The sequence below is a fragment of the Mytilus californianus genome, unplaced genomic scaffold (genome assembly GCF_021869535.1).
Source record: "Mytilus californianus isolate M0D057914Y unplaced genomic scaffold, xbMytCali1.0.p SCAF_3, whole genome shotgun sequence".
Lineage (NCBI taxonomy): Eukaryota > Metazoa > Mollusca > Bivalvia > Mytilida > Mytilidae > Mytilus > Mytilus californianus.
Genome location: NW_026262679.1, coordinates 110626300 through 110642144, shown reverse-complemented (window position 1 = coordinate 110642144; position 15845 = coordinate 110626300).

Here is a 15845-nt window from a genome sequence, read left to right as displayed (position 1 = left end):
TATTGTTTTGCTTTACTGTATTTTTTTGTCGTTGTAATCACGATACTGTACAGTACAATTACACTATGACTTAAGTTGTCCTGTGGCATATCCTGTGATGGTGATTTCATTGGTTCTGATCGATGCTGGTGGGTCCTGATTTTGTGCAGGAGGATTTGTTTACAATGTAACAGAGTTGCATTATGTTTATTACTTTTTCATCGATATCTTCTACGTTTTTCGAAAAGTATTTTATTTGGAATTCGAAAAACGACAATGTCCTGATCATTTGCTGATGATGCGAAAAATGTCCCGATTATGTGCACTTTTACCTGGTTCTGTGCAGCTTTGTCCTTTTTCTGTGCTTTTTTTTATTGGATTATAAAGTGGCAAATATTCAAAACCGTTGATGCAGAAAACACATACCATACATTCTGATGCTGCATTACAATGTATGTCAGATAAGCAAAATTAAGTCTTTTTCTGTTTATACAAACAAAACTATCTTTGTGGTTGTGTATGGTGTAAGTTTTGTGCTTTTTTAATTGTTGTCCCATAATGTAAACATACTTTTGAAGTTTTTATAGGTGTTGTTTTATTATCTGTAATTGTCTCTTGGTATGTAAATAATTTTCTGTTTGTATGGTAATGAATCAAATCCTTGTAGATCCAATGTTTTCTAAGTTCTGATGTAACTCTCTTGATAGCCAAACTCAAATTTAATATCAAAATCCACAAAGTCCCCAATGGTGAGTTTTAAGTCAAAAGTAAATTGTAACAAGTAAATATTTTATAAACTCACCATCAGTGAAATTAAGAATTGTAGATCTAAACCAACTCCCAAATAATTTAATGTTAGCATAAGTGTGAAAGGGGGTATCTGTGTGTAAACCAAAACATAGTCTCAATAAATCATACTGGCCCAAAGCAGACAGAATCTATGAATGAATAATTTTTATTAATACAATAAATTCAGTAACAAAATATTTTGGCCCTTGAGAAACACTCAGTATAATTAAGAATTTAGGAGTTCCTGCCGAGCAAGTCAAATTGCAACCTGTAATGTGAGGAAGAACCTGCGTGCCCGACAATACGCCAGCCAGAAGTGTGAAGCGAGGGGTCTCCACCAAGGGGATGAGGTTAGGCGTCTCATTTGCAGACGGGTTGTGCAAGGTGTGCATGGGGAAAGCCCATGTGGTGCTATTACAAGTAGTAAGTAGCAGGGTCTAACAATCTGGCGCTGAATTAATTTGATAAAATTTGTTCCCGAAATGCTTTGGGATGAATGAAATTTTAGAAATGACCATGTCATAAAATTCCACCAAGGTCCAAAAACTCAGATGGTTACAGATGAGTGACCCCAAGGATTTTGGATTATTATACCTTCAATAATGTCATGAGAGTAAAAAAAAAAACACTAAAAGAATAAGATAACTTACACAACAATACGTACTATTCACAATATAGTGTAACAATTACCTGTAGTAATAAGAGAATGTTATAACATGATATAATGTACACTATGTATAAATACAATATTCAAAATGATATGCTATAAAAAAAAATAATCAATATTCAAAGTTTTAAACATGATAATAGTATAAAAATGATATTCAATATTCAGAGAGTTCGAACATGAGAATGCTATAAAAAGGATATTCAGTAATTCAATGATGAGAATTCTATAAAGATGATTATCAGTAATTGAATGATGAGATGCTATAAAAATGATATTCAATATCAAAATTTTGAATTGAGAAAGCTACACTAGATTGATTTATGTAGATTTTGAACATCATAGGAGATGCATTCAAAATGTAATTCAAAGAGCAAGAAACTGCCTGTACAACAATATGCCAGTTGGGGAAAGTGGAGCGAGGGTTCTCCACGAGGGGGTGAGACTTGGCGTCTCATCTGTAGCTGTTAGTGTGCTAGGTTTGCACGGGGGATAGCCCATGTGCTAGTAGATTAGCTAAGGTCTATCAAAACTGATAGTTTATGCAGTTAATAAACAATTCTTTTCAAAATTCGAAACTCTCATCAATGCAGTTATATATTTAATAATTCTTTCGATGTGTTTGTCTAAAGTTCAAAGTTCACAGCTATAAAGTACTGTTAGATTATGGGGTCAAACTGAATGCTTAAGAATGTACTGCTGTCTGCAATGTAAACATTGGTTGTGTAAATAAAAGTTTGAAATGCATGTATACTCTACAGTTAACATCACTGTATTCCAAATTTAAATATCTTTAACCATAGATGTGGGTTTATACATCTATGCCTTAACATATTAAGTTTCAACAGTAAATTCTTCACTATGTACTGTGTATAGACATGATAGAGCAATAAAACATATGTACATACTGTCTCTGCTATTGTAAAAAATGGTAAAAACACCTGTTTAAGACATACTACATTCTCTATAATATCTTTAAAGTAATAGGCAAGCTGTATGGTTCCTTGGTTTTGACATATTCTAAATGCAAAGTAGTCTATTTTAAAAGTGTATGTTGTCAGATTCTAGAAATTCAAGTATGCTTGAAATAGCAATGTCCCAAGTAAGTTTACAATTTGGTTAGGACTCAAATACTTCTGGACTCGTTGGGCACTGATGAGGCTGTAGTGCTGCCTTGTAATCAATATGCTAAAATGGTATAGCCTACATGATCTGTTTGAATGGTTGGAGAAATAATGTCGACATAGATAACAAATCTGAACATACTCTTGGGTCCATGTCGGAAAGTAGAGGCTCTAGTATCAAATTATGGTAGTCATGTCTGTTGTAATCCTGTTCGTACATGAGAAAATTCTGAACTTGATAAATGTGGGACTAGTTGCTGATTGTGCTTTTAACCACAGATGGAAGATGAAATATTGTTAAAGATTATCCAACTGGTGATACTATAATTAGAATAATGCCAATGTTTATGTGTATATGTAGGTATGACTGAGCTCCAGTTGAATATGTGTAAAGTTTAATAATAACGTCTGGAAATTGTTCGGTTCGTCCCATTGACATATAAGTCCAGCTGTAGCCACATCTTTAATGATCTTATGAAAAATGAAGAACTTGATAGTGTCTAATCGTCTTTGATTGTAAGTCTGATGAACCTAATGTACATACAGGAGGTGCAATATGTCTTCATTTCCTCAGTATTTAGATATGCAAATAAAAGAAACAAAGAAAGGTGTCAGTAATAGGAAATATCAAATGCTGTACTTATTTTAAAACTATAAATATATATGTAAAACAAGCAAAGTAACTGTTTATCCATTTAGAATCATTTGAAATCTGAATTAAGGATGTAGTCAGGTGAAATTAAAAAGATCTGAAGTTTAAAATTGATATTATAAACCAGAAGAGCATTAGTTAAAGGGGGAAAAATAAGTTAAAAGTATTGATAGGTATGGAACTCCTTTTCAAGATATTTAATTTTGTTGAAAATAGTGGGAAAAGTGAGTTAGACTTTACCTTAAATTAAAAATTGCATTATTTGGGTCTCAAATCGTAAGAAAAATAATCTAAGATCTGTTTAATTTTGGTAAATAATCTTTAATGAGCTATTGAAGTCTTATATACTAGGAAAAGTTGGTGATATGGGGCAAAATTTTTACCCTGTATCGTAGGAAAACCCCAAGGAGTCTGAAACATCTTCACAAAATTTTTTAAACCTTACATGACTACGTCCTTAGATTGCACTAAATGTCAACAAGTGTCATTTCTCAACTTTTTAAATCAGTAATGTATATTGAGATGCAAAACCTGTAAAATCTATTTAAAATATCCATATTATGCACTTGATGCAAGGAGTATTCAGCATATAAAATATACTGTTCTATATGATTGTCAGAATTCTAAATTGAAAGAAAAAAAAATTAAAATTATTTCGCTCTTTATGGCAGGGCCCTTAAATTTCTTGGCTATCTTTAGATCATGAAACTACTTAATAATTATTCTGCAATAAGTGGGGTATGTTTTGAGAACAAACAAAAATAAGAGACAGACAATTATAAAATAAATAAAAATAAAACAATTCTATTCCAATAAAGATGATGAAAATAAATCCATACTTTAATATCTCATGAGACTGTTTTCTGAATATGCAAATTAAGATAAATAAAAAAAAGTGAAAATTAGATTATTTTTTATATAAACCAGTTACATCTAATCTCTAGTTTGCCTGAAGTTTAAGCACAATACATCTGTATATAAGAAACAAAAGTTCAATACAAATATACTTGCCTAGAACAGTTGAAAAGACTGGTAAGGCTAGTTCATAAACACTCGATGGAAATCTCTGCATGGTCACAAATAACATATGGATCTGATGATGTTAGATTCTCTATCACATAATACTCTCTGACACAGTTATCAATGTTATAAAATTGAATTATAGCACTGTTAAACTCTCAAGTTGTACTTAGTTTGACTGCTTTGAACCAAGAAACTGGTTACACAAATACCATGCATATGGCTTAACACAGATTTTGGGTACATCAATCATCTAGCGGGAGGAGACCAGTGGCGTAGCAAGGCCTTTTTTAAGTGTACGCCCGAACCTCGGCGAGGGGTCCTGATCCAGGGTGTAGCTTTGGAAGGGGCTCCTGTGGGATACCCCACCCCCCACCCTCACGGAAGCTCACGCGTTATCGAGAAAGAGATACAGGAGATGTGGGGTGAAAGTGCAAACCACATATCGTATCTCAGCTTCCATAGAAATATAAAAAAAGAAAACTTTAGACAAAAAAGGTACATTTATCAAACAATCAAATGTTAAGGTTTGTACGATATTGTGAATAACAGTTACCAGAATTGTATAAATCATTGCATATGCAGTGTAATGCTAGAACCATTATAACCCTGTGCTCTCAATTTTTGTAGACAAATACCATTTTGATTCATAAATTCAAGTAGCAGATTTGCAATTGCTTCTCCAGTTGTAGCTTTGGCGTGATTGAATTCTAAAAATAATTCACGTAAGGGAACTACCATTTAATTTTTATGGGAGGCTAGGATGAAAAATTTTGTCCTGCATTTTTTTTTTTAGTTGTAATCTCTGTCCTGCCTTTTTATTTTTTACTCTATTCGGTTCTGCCTTTTGTTTTGCCAAGTTGCTCATCCTCCCTTTTTTTTTAATCAAAACTCCTGTCCTGCTTTTTTTCAAATTTCATCCTAGCCCCCCCCCTTCCCCATAAAAATCAAATGGTACCTCCCTAAATGTAACACACACTGAAAGCTGGGGTTGAGATGCTATATCTGTTGTTGTATCAGCAAGTAGAACAAGAAACGATGAGCTACAACAAGAGTCCTTACGTTGGTCTAATATTTGGTCTGCAATTATGACAATGAATTCATTTTGGTTTTCTGGGGGTGTGTATTTGACCAAAGTGACAGTCTCAAGATGCATAGCAAAGACGTCACCCGAATTTTCAGTTGTCTTTAGTGTTGCCATAAAGTTACCTTTTGTCGTCAGTATGGCCACGAAGTGGTATATTCTGTTTTCACAAAGGATGATTACATCAACTATTTTTGAAATTATATGTCGGTTTTTTTGTTAGAATCTAATGATGAAAGGATGACAGTGAACAACTTGAGAAGCTATTGACTTGGATATTGAATTTGCAACATCCAAAAAGTCTTGTCCTAATTTTACACAATCTTGGTGAGAAGAATCGTCTTGCAGGTGTTGTTTTACATGTGACAAGTTTGACCAGTCATTTACAGGAGACAAAATTCAAAATTATTTTATTTTCATATCACATGTCGTTTGGCAAAAATAGTACAATAAACGTTTTGCCTAGTTAAGTCCTTAATGCTGTCTCCTTGGCTTCAGACTATCAGACACCACCACTTTCACTGTTAACAAGATTTTATATATAATAAATTGCTTTGAACAATAGGAAACTGAGTAGAATTCACAGTAGATTCAGACTTTGACAGAAAATGAACAAATATGTAATATCATATCATTTGATTCAAAAAGTTAATTTCGTCATTGAAGAAAATATTACAAGCCTCATGTGCTTTTAACCAATTCTTTTAATTTATTTAGAATTAAATATTTTTTTTTCAAAATTCATGTGTACGCCCGGGCGTTTTGACGTAAACGTAGCTACGCGCCTGGAGACTGAAATCACTGACCTTCAGTTATTACATACTAATTAATGTGCATTTTTTTTTATGGGAACTGAAATTATCCTGCCTTTTACCACAAACAGTGAATAATTGTAACATATATCTGATTAAGAATAGATTAGTTTGTCCCCTGGTGAGATTGCAGTGTAACTTCAAAGTGTCAAATGCCAGAGAAATCAATCTCAAGATGTAGCAAGTGGTCTGTGTATGTTAATTAAATGTATCCAAGATGTTAGCATGTTTACTGGAAAGATAAATTATCAAAGTCGGCTGGAAATATTATTTGTATAAACAATACTTATATATACGTATAAGTAACCTATATATTTTCGAATTTTTATAAAAAAGATAGGCATATAATAGGGATCTTTATTTTCACTTTGCATGACCATACAAAAATCGGTGCAAAATATCCTATTCATATGCATATGCGTTGTGTGGTCATTAAAAGTAAAAAGGACGCTTTTTTGTACGAAACCAATAATTTAATCATTAAAATCAGTTTGTCTTCAAAAATGGCTCAAATTTAAATGTGAAAGGTTAATCATCTAAATTAATTCGTTAGTAAAAAAAAAAGAGAAAGAGGCTCTGATTTTATGTGGTACTCTCTATTTGTTTTCTTTTAATTCAACCGGATAAGTGTCAACGTTTAACAAAAAGTAAAATAACAAAAATACCGCACTCCATAGAAAATTAAAATCGGAAAGTCCCTTATCAGTATACTGCCGAATAAAGAGAAGACCATAAAACTGTCTAGGGGAAGGGAAAATATATTCCAATAGATTCATACAGCATTTATCTTCAACTGAAGTTGATATCCGGAAAGATATGAATTAATTCAAGACTTATTTTTTTTACTTTTATTATTAATTATGTTTCATAACTGTGAACGCCAATATTGTTAAAACAATTATTGTTGTTGTTGTTCAGCGGATAAATGAATGGATAGCCGGATATGATTTCCATGACATCTCAATTGCACAGTGAATATAAAAATAATCAGATAATTGCAACCCCAGATTGACAATTCTTAGTATTCTATATCTTTGATTGTACTTAACGTGTTCGTAGTTTTCTTTATGTCCAAACTAATTACTAAAAAAGTGATTAAATTCTAATAGAACCATACATTGGTAACACCTAACATTACTGAAAAATCCTGTCAAGTGAAAATTGGTTTTCGGAGAAGAAGATAAAAATGTGACAATTTACGGACAATGTCAATATAGCTGAAATAGCCCATAGTCTATGAGAGCTAAACATCCATGAAAAAATTTAGGAAATTTTGTTGAGGTACTTACCACTTATTGCAACAGGAAGTTTCTGCTCACATGATTTAAAGTCTTAAAGTAATTTCTATAGATATGCAATCTCCATATATCTTTTTTAATGAAATTATAAAAGTTAAACTGTCAAATTTAATCTTTTAGATGACTTTGATTGTCTGATATATTCGCATGCCATTGAAAATTGTGCGAACGCGAGTCAACGTTGTGCTTTTTGTGCAAGATTTAAAAAGTTTTGCAATAACTCATCAAAGATACCAGGCATGTAATTTGGTACGCTAAACGCGCATTTTGTCTACATTACAAAATTTCTTATTAAAGTTATTGCCCTTTACTGACGATTTTTACCATTTCTTTTTAGATTTACCTTATATGATAAAAAATATAATTGATAAATAGACACTTTAAATCACAAAAATGATCAGCAAGGCAAGATCTACTAACAAGTCAAATTTTGTCAATATAGTTAGTAGACTGTCACACTTTATAGGAGTGATTGCCCTTAAATGAGGATTTTTTTTACCCTCTTTTGTGTTTTGAGCAAAAACTAAAGAAGATAGAGAGAAACTAAACAGACTAAATGATCCGCAATACAAGATCAACAAAACAGAGATTTTTGTCATGAATTCTATTCTCGTCTACAATGTTGGAGAGTTTCCTTTGTTGAATATGCTCATAGACCAAGGTAAGCGACATAGGCCCTTTAGAGCCTCTAGTTTATTTTAAAAGTAAAGAGGCGATGGCAACAAGTAATTAACAAGAGTAGTTTTTTTGTTGCTGACAGCTCCGATGCCTAAATCGTTTCTCTTTTATGTATATACTAGAGTTAAAAACAGATTGAAAATTCTCTTCACAGAAACTGAATAATTGATATGTATCAAGATAAGCTGTAACCTTTCATGCTAGCAAAAAAACGAATGTTAAAATTCTCAACAGATTCAAAATCATATAATACCATAATATAATTATCAATTTTATATCAAAGCTTTAATCGTTAACAACATTAACATATTTTCCGGTTTTAGAATGAAAAGCACCAATGTCCTACACGGGTCAGATTGTATCAGTCCAGTATGAAGTCTATGTCGTTTATTTCATCGAGTCAAATTTATTTGAAACAACGTTTATATCAAGGTTAGAATTAGAGGCAACAGTTGTTTACCGATTATCTCAACTCATAAATTTTGAATAGATAAAGCAATTTAATAATCCAAACGAATGGAGCGACACCGGTTAGTCAATACGATACGCGTATCCTGCTATTGTGGCATCGTAAGATCTAATACCAAAAAGAAGTCCGTAATGAGACACAGTTTAATGTAAAGTAGGGCAAAAGTTCAATGTCGTTTAAATTGTTGCTCAAACTGTTGTAATTGGAAAATCTTTTAAAACATGTTTTAGAAAGCAAGCTATGTCGATGAAAATTACCATTTTAAGGGCATATAATATCTTTAATAAAACTAGTCTAATCAATTATGTTTCCAGCTGACATCGCACTGAAGATGCTGCTAGTAATATGTAGTAACGATGATTTTAACACGCAAATTAAAATAAACAATCAAAGCGCCTTTCGCAAATTTAACAAAATGCCTCTCACAAATTCAAATAGGTGTCAAAAACACGTATGAATACAATTCTGTGTTAATTATCATTTATTCTGGAACGTTGGATTCAAAATAAGATTATTGTAAAGATTCACTCGCACCGTATCAGGACAACTTATCATTAAAAAAGGATTTGTTTAATATAAAATGAAAATTACATAGATGTTTTATGACTCCAACATTTTGATAGGCAAACAACAATTAAGTGTTTTCTTTCTTTTGTGGCGATGAAACGCAACTTTCATGAATCCATGTGATATCTACCACAATGTTACAACAGTGCGGAGAAATATATAAACACAACAAACGGAAAGCTTTCTGTTTTTCCTACTTTCCTGCTTTTTGTATAAATGCTCGCACGCTTCATGCAGAATGTGCTGTGGTCAACTCCTTTATAACCTAATGAAACTACAGAAGATGCATTCTATTCTTAAATACTTAAAAAGTATTGACAAAAATACCAAACTCCAAGGTAAATAAAAAAGGGGGAAGTCAACTAAAGCTGACAAAATCAAACGCCCAAGGAATTTTTAAAACTAAATACATGCTTGTATTATTATGTTGGGCGGAATATATTGTTCAATGAATTTCAAAGATGTACAATAAGGATATCGTAAGATTTAACTAGTTTCTATAAACTTTAAATGTTCCATGTAAAATCTGAAGCTAAATGGGAAATGAAACGTAGAAAAATAGTTACGGACAATGTAAATCAATTACTTTTATCTGTAGTAATGATTTTAAAGTTTAAAACAACATTTGCTGATCTTTTTAATTCAATGAAAACTTTTAGTGACAAAGATACCAGGCGGCTTATAATTTCGTGTACATAAAACTCATCAGTGGCACTCAAATTAAAACAGGTGAAAGTTCAAGTTACATACCAAGTTGTAGAGCATTAAAACCGAGAATTGCGAAAAGATGGGAAAAATACGCTTTCGGCAATCTATATATGTGAGAAGAAACCTTACTGTGTCGAATTTTTCAAAATTTCATAAACAGTAAAATTTACAGAAAATCAACATATTAATTAAATTTCATGTCACCACAAAAGTGCTAACAAGTAAGTTGGTGATACCCTCGCGGACAAAACTTGATCAGACTTAAAGGAGAAACGTTTTATGCTAATTGAATCCTCCAAAATCAAACAGCTCACTTACATTGTAAGTATTGTATATCATCAAGAAACCGTTATAGTGGAAAAATTTGGCAGGGCGGAATGGTTTAGAATGTCAAGATCAAACTATTGTTCATTTTCACCAATATTAAATGCTTATTTAAGTTGGTGGATTAATTGGCCTTTATAGAAGATGTTCACTATTTTTTCCATTTGGCAAGTATCTTGAAAACTATAATAGACAAGAAAAAAACGGTTAATAGAATATAGCTAAAATAAAATGAAGGGCGAGGTCTACAATTTCGTCAACATGGCCTGAATCCTGTATATAAGTCCTTTTAAGAGCTATTGCCTTGAATGAAGATTTACCCATTTTGTGTTTTTTTTTCAGAAACTAAATTCAAAGTAGATAGTGAAAATCCGTCAGTTGAATCCTTGTGGGAGCTATTGCTCTATGCCAGTACCAAGTCAGGAATATGACAGTTGTTTTCCATTCGTTTGATGTGTTTGAGCTTTTAATTTTGCTATTTGATAAAGAAAAGAAATTTCCGTTTTTGAATTTTCCTTGGAGTTCGGTATTTTTGTTATTTTACTTTTTTGTAACGATAACGATAGAGAAAAGCTTAAATAATACCAGAATGGCTAGACCAGATCTACAACATGACCATAACCAAAAGTCAACACCTTCTTGGAATTATTTACGTTCAATAATGATTTTTACCTATTTTGGGGTTTTGAGCTTTAATGATGATTCTTGACCAACTGTTGTAAAACGTATTATCTGAAAATTTTGAGTCAATATGAAGAATCGTTAATCGACTTCTTATTAGAGTTGTTTCCTCTATTTCATAATCATAAAAGAGAGGCGAAAGATACCAAAATGTTATTCAAACTCATTAGTTGAAAACAAACTGACAACGCCATGGCCTTTTTAAATTTGTTTGTCTTTCTTTGTTTTTTTCCCCCCCATTAAACAAAACTTTATTAACATATTGACATTGTTTATAGATACCTCAAGTAACGGTGACTTGCCTCGGTAACATTAGTACAGAGCATATGTAATGGTAAGTTGTGTTACTACACAAATTTTCATCAATCCGGATATAATCTATGTCTTCACCTGCATGATTTTTTTTATCAATTGCTTTGTTTACAAAATAGTTTGAAAACACGTGTAGCGTTAAGGAATATCTTTTATTTTTATTTTTACTTACTATCTTAAGAACTATAATGGGTAGATAGTTTGTCTAGCAAAATTGACCAGCAAGACAAGATTTTGACGTTTCCATTCATCACATATCATTCTTGTTTAGGTCGTTTCGGTCTCATGTTGCCTATTGTTTTTTTTATATTTTTTGTTATTTATATAGCATTGTCAAAAATATAAAAATAAGGAGATGTGGTATGATTGCCAATGAGACAACTATCCACCAAAGTTCAAATGAAGTGGATGTAAGCAATTATAGGCAACCGCACGGCCTTCAACAATGAGAAAAACTCATACCGTATAGTCGGCTATAAAACGCCCCGACATAAAAAATATAAAACAATTCAATTGAGAAAACTAACGGACTAGTTTTTAACAAAACAATTTACGAAAAACAAATATGACAGACATGAACCAACGACAACCACTGAACTACAGGCTCCTGACTTGGAACAGGCACATAAATAAGATGTTGGGGTTAAACATATGTGTGAATGCTCAACCTTCCCCTAACCTAGGACAGTGGTGTTAAGCACAACATAAGAACAAACTATCAACATTCCCCGTTTCCATTCTCAATTTTATAAAAATCAGATGAAAATGACTTAACTCATCAGATCGATACAAAGAACACTGTTTCTTTAGGAATTCAACAATACGTCAAACCAAATGTTCTATAACTCTGAAAGAATTTGACTGTTTTGCACTGTCTTGTTTTGTTCTAAATCATGTTTTAATATTTCCCTTATTGCTGAGTTTTTAGTACTCTCTAATCTTTCCGTAAAATAATAATATTTTAAAGTTATAATACGACTTGAAGTTATACACAAATGTTTGCAAAAAGAGTAAGCTCTATATGTAACATTTCAGATAAGGTATTTTATGACTTGTTTGCCTAGAAAATATGAATTTGAAATATTATAAAGATCCTTTATGATTTTTATATATTAATGTATAATTTGTAATTATTGGTGTTGGTAACGACAATAAAAGGTTCTTACACCCTTTATCAAATTGGAATAATTACTTCTGAGTAAAAAAAATTAACAAAAATTGTCTTGCGCACCTGTTCGTGGGCAACTTTAACAATAGTTGACCTCTCAATTTCTTTTTTGTGTCGTTGCTATCTTATTGGCAAATAACAAACGCTCCCTTTTTCATAATTACCAAATCAAGAAACAATTTACTGTAAAGATAATATCTTATTGGAGTAATCGTTCACAAAGAAGAGCTATCGTAAAATCAATTTAGATAAGATTGTGTTGTTTGCACACATGCTTCTGTATAAAATAGGGACGTGTCCTTTTTGCTGTCTAAATGTGTTTATGAGTGATAAAGTTTGTAGAGGGGGGGGGGGGCAATAGGGGGTCCGTTAACATATTAACAACAACTTGATTTTGGTAAAAAAAGTAAACAACAAATATAAAATGCTGATAACAGTAAACACCAACTTTAACTGAATAACACTTAACAACCATATTGAAAAATAGAATAATGTTAAGGTATTTGATTGTTATATCCGAATTTGAGGAATTTTTAAAACAAACTTGCGGGTGTCTTGCAAAAAACAGGAAATGCTCACCCTTTCAAAGCACCCGAGTTCACTCCAGTTTTAATCAGGTTTGTGTTTATGTGTTGTATGTACCTAAATGTATTGTGTACACCGTTTGTCCTATATATATGCTGGCTGCTTGTTGTCTCGGTTTTGTCCTTTGTCTATGGATTTCCCTAAAATGTTCCAAAGTTTTTGAATATTGATCTGAAATGGGTCAGAAAATCTCTCCTGGTAAAAAAAACCCTAACATCACATGAACAAATGAATGTAATTAAAATATCAGAAAAAGGCGTCAACAAATTACTGCAAAACATCAATCGAAATAAAGCCACACGCTCTGATGAACTATGTGGAAAGGTATTAAAGGAAATGAAAGATCATCTTAGTCCTATCTTCACATTCATCTTCCAAAAGTCAATTAACACTCATAAAATACCTACAGACTGGAAACATGCAAACGTCTGTCCTGCATTAAAAAAAGGAGACAAACTAAATGCCATAAATTAAAGGCCAATGTTACTCACATGACTTGTATACTTTGCAAAAAAAGGGAGCATATCATAGCTAGTCAAATAATGGAACATCTTGAAAAAAACCCAATATATTATATGATCTACAACATGGCTTTCTATCTAAACGCTCATGTGAGACACAATTAATATATTTCATACAGGACCTAGCAAAAGACAACAATAACAACATACAAACTGATGTCATTCTGTTGGACTTTGCCAAAGCTTTTGACAAAGTCCCTCACAAAAGGTTACTGTATAAATTACAATACTACGACAGTCATTCTAGATGGAAAACAATCAGAAAAAAATTGACGCAACATCTGGAGTGCCACAAGGCACTGTCCTTGGCCCAATTTTGTTCCTCATTTACATTAATGATTTCCCAGAATACTTACAACATAGCACCTTAAGGTTATTTGCCGATGACAATATAGAAACATCAAAAACAAAGATGATGCATCCAAATTACAACATGACTCAGATTCAGCAGCACAGCGGAAAAAAGACTGCTTAATGTCATTCCATCCATACAAATGCTCTATACTCAGAACCATCCAATTAGATCTTAAATTGATTTATAAACATGTAGATAATATAAGATCATATAACAGCAAATTCAAATCGACAGCTAAATTTTCTAAAACGTAACCTAAACAAGTATCTTCCAAACAAATAAAAGAAAGGGCATACATGTCATTAGTTAGACCTAAGTTTGAGTACAGCTCTTGTGTCTGGGACCCTCACACAAAAAAATCAAATCAATCAAATTGAGATGTCCAAAGAAGAGCTGCATGCCCGCTATACATGTAATAGATACCACAATACCAGCTGTGTCTCAAATATGCTCGAACACCTAGAATGATCTTGAGTGGCCTACATTACAATTGAGACGGATACAAACAAGACTAGTGGTTTTCTATAAAATTATATATACACCAACATTTAGGATCATTTAGCGATCTACCCATAAAATCTTCTTATTACGTCAGACAGCAGAACATGACAAAAACATACCAACCACTATAAACAAATTCAAACCAATAAAGATTCTTACAAATTCTCATTTTATCCGCAAACAAGTCAATAGTACAATAGTTTTACCAGAAATATACATAGGATAACCATGATAACAATCCACAAAAAATATTAAATAAATCACTGTAATATATTTTATTTTTTCTGTTCACCAATGTGACGTGATATTATTAAAAAGTTTATTTCTTTTAAATTGTACATAAGCCAAGCATGCAACGGCAAGTAATAGTCAAAGTTGTTGTGACTGAGTGCGGAAATACGAAGATAGATAGATAGATAGATAGCCAGAAGCGTCCATTTCCTGTTAACGTGGGGATAAATTAAATAGGGGACGGAAATAAACTTAAAGATCTCCAAAGACAGTTACATGTATGCTGTTCATGTTACTCCTTTGAGGGAGCACCATAAAGAAAGAGATTAACAGCAAATTTAATGTGATTAGTGTGAATCTTGAAATTCTTGTAAATAACAGTTAACAGAGATAAATATGTCAAAAACAGTGAACAGATAACAGGAATCCCATTTTCATATAAAACACTTAACAACATTGCCTATTTTAACAGAACAGATAACAGACAGTTGATTGAAAACAGTTAACAGTTTATATATATTCCAAATTACAGTTAACAACACCTTGAAATATCCCAAAACAGGTTAACAGAAAAAGGTATTGCCCGTCCCCCCTCTTTGTAATTTGTAACAAGTTCAATTCTATTTTCAATTTTTGAGTTAAATGTCATTCTATGAGAAACCAATAGTTTGACGTTCAGCTCATATATCAGATTCCTAATTCTTCAAAGCGTGTTTATTGTGAACCATCCTTACGACACCAACTTAATGTAACCAAAGGAAATTATAGTCTTATATATCTTAATGATTTCTACTTACATATTATGTACCATCCGAAAATTTATCAAAATATTAATGACAATGTGACAATTGACCACAGTAATTTACCATTTCATAAGGGACTTTCCGATATGAATTTTCCTTGGAGTTCGATATTTTTGTTATTTTACTTTTGACAAATTCCTTTCTGTCACCCATAACCCATAACAATAATTAAGGGTAAGTATTCATAATTGCTTTATTTTATCTAAGCCACAAGTATGAATGAAGAAATGCAAATATATCATTTATATATATTTATAAGTTTGGTTTTTTTTTTATGTCTGAACGAAAGCAAAATGTTTTATTGATATGAGTTCGTTGTTTAGTGCATTTTTTACCATGCCGATTTTCCGTGATAATATTTATTCGTATTGTAAATATAAAATCAAATATGTAATGGTGAAAAACATTCAAAGTGTCAAACTAGTTCAATAAACAAACAAGTATAAAGTTTAAAGGGACAATTAAAACATAAAGAAAGTGTGTGAAGGTATACAGTTTGTTTTGTAATTTTAATTCC